The sequence below is a fragment of the Arachis hypogaea genome, chromosome 16, assembly GCF_003086295.3.
Source record: "Arachis hypogaea cultivar Tifrunner chromosome 16, arahy.Tifrunner.gnm2.J5K5, whole genome shotgun sequence".
Classification (NCBI taxonomy): domain Eukaryota; kingdom Viridiplantae; phylum Streptophyta; class Magnoliopsida; order Fabales; family Fabaceae; genus Arachis; species Arachis hypogaea.
In genome coordinates, this window is record NC_092051.1 from 109,610,031 (window position 1) to 109,615,370 (window position 5,340).

Below are 5,340 nucleotides of genomic sequence, written 5' to 3' on the forward strand. Positions count from 1 at the left end.
GGGTGGCTACAACTGATGCTTTTCTCCGAAGATTGTGCAGATGGACTTGTCTGTCACCTTATTGAAACATCTTTCGGTTCCCTTCCCGGTGGCCATCCTGAAAAAAGAGAAAATGGGAGAAAAGTAACCTAAAAACAAAGATAGAAAAAAAAATAAAATATGGTTGGGTTAATGCCAAATAATGAGGTCTCAATTACATGGTAGCTACAACATGTGAGTGAGAAAATAGTAGAAGCAAATGGCATATCAATAGTGCAAAAATTACAACAATAGGGGAGAGAGCGTGGGTAATGCAAGATAGTATAAGTGCATATCAATACAAATGGAATGCAAGTATCATAAAAGATTAGCATTGACTTATGAATAATAATACCCAGTCAGAATAAAACAAGTCATGAAGCTTCAGAATAATACAAGAGATATTCAACAGTTGAGCAAGAAAATTCAACACCGAAGAAAAAGCATCAAATTTAGAAAAGAAAATAAAAACATGCACAAAATTAAAAGGCAACGAGTGAAAGTATGCAAATGCAATAAGGAAAATAGAATAAAAGAGAATAAGGATGAGAAGTTAAAGAAATGAAGAAGAAGAAGAAGAAAGTAAGAAAAGAGGAGGAAAGAAGGAGAAAGGAGAGGAGAAAGAAGTAAGAAATGAAAAACAGGGTGCGACGCGCACGCATGCATCACGCGTAAGCGTGAAAACTGAACTAGCCATGTGACGCGTAAGTGTCGCCAATGCGTACGCGTGGGTAGCCAAAAATGAACACTGACGCGCGAGCGTCGGTCACGCGTACGCATGACTACTCGCGCGACTCCAGCACATTGGTAGCCCAACTCTCTGTTCAATGACCTTACTACGCCGATTTTTCATTCCATGCGTACGCGTCACTGACGCTTACGCGTGGATTGGCAAAATTGCAGGGGACGCGTATGCGTGTGGCACGTGTACGCGTGGGTCTGGCTATGTGCCTAGCACCCCTCCCGCTCGGCTCTCGCGCAACTCTCTGTTCATTTGCGCATACACGTACGACGCGTGCGCGTCGCAGATACTTGCGCGTCGATTCCCTTTTTTTTAATGCAAAATAAAAGTAAATATGCAGGACTGAAAATTAAGACTGACAGAAATAAATTAAAACTAATAAAAAGGAGGATCATACCATGGTGGGTTGTCTCCCACCTAGCCATTTTAGTTATTGTCCTTAAGTTGGACATTTGGTGAGCTCCTTGTCATGGTGGCTTGTGCTTGAACTCATCTTGAAACTTCCACCAATGATTGGACTTCCAATAAGCTCTAACATCTCCAAGTGAGTTCTCCAAGCCTTGATGAAGTTCTTTACAAGCTTCAAGCTCCCAAAGTTGATCCTCTTGTATGCCGGGATCCCCAAATCTTGTTTCTACACCCGTCTTCAAGTTGATCATCATTGTTCCAACCGGGTGGTTTATCCTTGGAATTCTCATTTAAGCAACCAAACATCCTCCTAGACCCAATCAATTGAGAATTATTCCAACCCTTGCAATTAGGCCTTGAGCTCCCAGCCATAACGAACCTAGGATGCTGTTGCCAACCGCTAACCGTCTCCCTTTTACTCTTAAAACTGCAGATAGCTCTAAGTTGTCCATCCGTTTCAACCAGACCATATTCAAGAGGGAAGGTACAGTTTAAGGATAAGAATTTTATCCACTTGAATATTTTGTTGGATGGTAATGGCTTGGGGGGAGGTATCTCCAGTGGCAGCCTTGCCAATGTATGCTTCAATCTCTTCGGCTCCTCTATGATGATCTCCACCTCTTGACAAGCTTCTGCAACATTAATCTTTTCCTCTAGTTCAATGTGAGAGGGTTCAATTGTAGGTAAAAACTCATTAATTATTGATCCCATCTCATGATCAACCTCCTCAAAGTCTTCAACCATGATATGCCTTGGAGGTTGTACACCCTCCTCAACATCAAATTCAAACGTCTTGGAAGGAGGCTCTATGACTTAAGTTTTCCAGGGAGGTTCCGCATCTACTAAGTCCTCAACCACTTCCTCTTCTTCGATAATTTCGGTTTTTGATAACTTCCACCTCTTGACAACTTTCTTTAATTCCCCCTAATTCTTTAACTACTCCTTCATCTTCAAGGGTCTCTCCTACCTCCACTTTTTGGGCCTCCTCTTGCTTCTCTTGAAGTATGTATACGTGAACTCGATCCATTACGTCCCTAAGATGATCCTTTCTCTCTTGTTCCATGTTAATAGCGTAATTTGGATCATGTTGCTCTTGGATTGATGGACATGGGTGAAAAGAAAGTGCACTAGAGCTTGAGAGTTGAGTATTGGGATAAAGGATGGATCCACATGAGATATAAGAGCTTGGAGAGTAGAGGTAAAACCGGTGAGAGCAGAGGTAAGTGTGGTTTGAAGCTCCTGTTGCCCTTGGCGAATAACACTAAAGGTATTATCTTTGGGAGCTTGGGGTGGATAGGAGGTTCATTTGTCGGGAGAAAATGCTCACAATACGGAGGTGGTTCTTCTTGATAAGGGTATGGAGATGGTGTATATTGAGGTGGTGGTTCTGGGTATGGTTCATATAGTGGTTGGTGTGGTGGATAAGGGTTAGGGTCATATGGAGGTGAATGGTGGAAAGGGGCTTGTGGGTATGGTGGTTCAAAGCTATATTGAGGAGGGGATTCATAGGCATATGGTGGGGCTTGTTGGTAACTACAAGGGGGTCCACCATATCCATTGTCTTGGTACGCACCTCGGAATGGCTCTTGCTCATAGTAAATTGGTGGAGGTTGATTGTCACGAAAAGGTCCACCATAACCATTGCCTTGGAATACATCGTAGGATGGTTATTGCTCATGGCACATTGGAGGAGGTTGTTGCCGAAAGGGTTGATCAAATCCTTGTGACTCCTCCCATCTTTGATTCTCCCAACCTTGATGCATGTTCTCATTGTAGCTTCCATTTCCTACAACATAATTGTGACCAAACTCATAGCCAAAGGGGTGAGAATTCATAGTATCAAGAGAAAATAAAAACAAAAACTAATAAGGAATAATGAAACTAAACTCCTAAACCTAGAAACAACTAATAAAGAAACCAAAAAGCAAATTTATTCACAATATTCACAATAACCAATAATAAGGCACACGTTTGCAATTCTCCGGCAACGGTGCCATTTTGATGAATGAATTTTTGACGGTTTAGAATTCCTCAATGAATTCTCGTTGCAAGTATAGTTTCTAAACCAACAAATAATCCTTTCATGCAAATAAAATTGTTTGTCACTAAAGCAAACCCAATAAAAAAAAAACCGAAGTATTTAAACCTCGGGTCGTCTCTCAAGGAATTACAAGGAAGTGTAGTTATTATTGGTTATGGGATAGTATATTTTTGGGTTTTTGTAAAGGTTGAACAAGGAATGTAAATGACAAGAAAGTAAACTAGTAATTAAGAAAAGTCTTAGCAAGGATTGATAATTAGAAGTCCTATCCTCATTATCATCATCAATTGTCCATTGCTCCCACTTAGTCAACCTCTAACTATGAAGGTAAGTCAAGTGGATAAATCAATTTGATTCCTCAAGTCCTAGTCAACTCCTATGGAAAGACAAGAGTTAGTGGAATTCAAATCAACTAGCAACTTTCAATTGCTAATCAACAAAAGAGCTTGATAACTCAAGAGTCTCCAATTACTCAATCTAAGCTAAGAACATAAAAAGCTAATTTAAAACCCTCCCAAGCATTTTATCAAACACTTGGAAGGCATAACATAAAAGCATAGAAAAGCAATAAGAGATAATAAAATCCAAACAACCAATTGCAAGCATCAATAACAGAAATTGAAGAAAGCAATCATAAATATGAAATACCTCAAATTGCATTAAGTAAAAAATTAAATCTAACATGAGAATTCATAAAATAAATGGGGGAATTAAAGTAATCAACAAGGAAAATAGATAAACTAGAATGCTAGAACAATTAAAAGTAGAAGAGAAACTAAAGTGAAATAAGATAGAATGTAGAAATTGAAAAGGATTAAACTAAGAACCCTAAACCCTAGAGAGAGGAGAGAGCCTCTCTCCCTAGAAAACTACATCTAAAACCTAAAATTATGTGAATGAAAGTTGTATCCTTGATTCCTCTACTCTGCAGCCTTTAATATGTGTTTTCGGGCTTGGAACTGGGCCAAAAGGAGCCCAGAAATTGCCCCAAGCGTCTTCTGTAATTTCTGCACGTGGCGCACGTCATGCGTATGCATAATGCACTCGTGCGCATCACTTAACTGCATGACAACTATGGCAAATTTCATATCATTTTGAAGCCCCAGATGTTAGCTTTTCAACGCAACTAAAATCGTCTCATTTGGACCTCTATAGCTCAAGTTATGGTCGATTTAGTATGAAGAGGTCAGCCTTGATAACTTAGCAATTCCTTCAATTTCTTGTATTCCTTCCACTTTTGGATGCTTCCTTTCCATCCTCTAAGCCATTCCTGTCCTATAAACCCTGAAAACACTTAACACACATATCACGGCATCAAATGGTAATAAGAGAGGATTAATAATTAGCAATTTAAGGCCAAAGAAGCATATTTTCAATCATAGCACAAAATTAGGAAGGAAAATGTAAAACATGCAATTTATGTGCATAAGTGTGAGAATAATGGATAGAATCTACTAAATTAAGCACAAGATAAACCCTAAAAATGGGGTTTATCAACCCTCTTAAGCATCTTAAGGATTTTCAAGTTGCATGCTCCACTGCGAGACGACATGGTGCAGATGAAGTAGCAGTTTTGGTGTTCGCTTTCCCTTTCTCTTTGGAGGGGAAAGCGAAAGAATGGTTTTATACTCAACCGGGAGATGTGATTTTTGATTGGGACTTGTTGCGTAAGGAATTTCTGAAAAAGTTCTACCCACCACAGAAAACAGATAAGCTGCGGAAGGAAATATCTTGCATTGTGCAACAAGATGGGGAGACTCTTTATGAGTATTGGGAGAGATTCAAGAAGTTGTTGGAAGCTTGCCCCCACCACCGTATTAACGAGTTGGTCCTTATTAGCTATTTTTGTCAAGGGATGAACACCCAAGATAAGCTTCTCCTAGATGCCTCTAGTGGAGGATCCCTCACCAAAAACAAGACCGCCGAGGAAGCTTGGGAGATCATAGCGGACTTGGCGGACTCCACTCAACACTCAAGGGCAAAAAACCCACAACCAAAAGCTTTAAGTGAAGTTTCTCCTTCCGAAGATGCCGTTTTGACAAAGATCCTCGATGAAATGACAATTTTGTTGAGACAAATCACCCAAGGGCAACAAATTCCCCAAGCTTTGCTATCTACTCCACCTCAACCT

The 5,340-nt window shown here is 40.1% G+C and overlaps 1 non-coding gene across 1 annotated transcript; it reads right to left on the reverse strand.

Annotated features, from left to right (window-relative positions):
* Positions 1–4,920: 4,920 nt before the first annotated feature.
* On the reverse strand, positions 4,921–5,027 carry LOC112760101 (small nucleolar RNA R71). The gene has a single exon (XR_003180555.1). It is a non-coding gene; the product is annotated as a small nucleolar RNA R71 (small nucleolar RNA).
* Between the last annotated feature and the right edge of the window lie 313 nt (positions 5,028–5,340).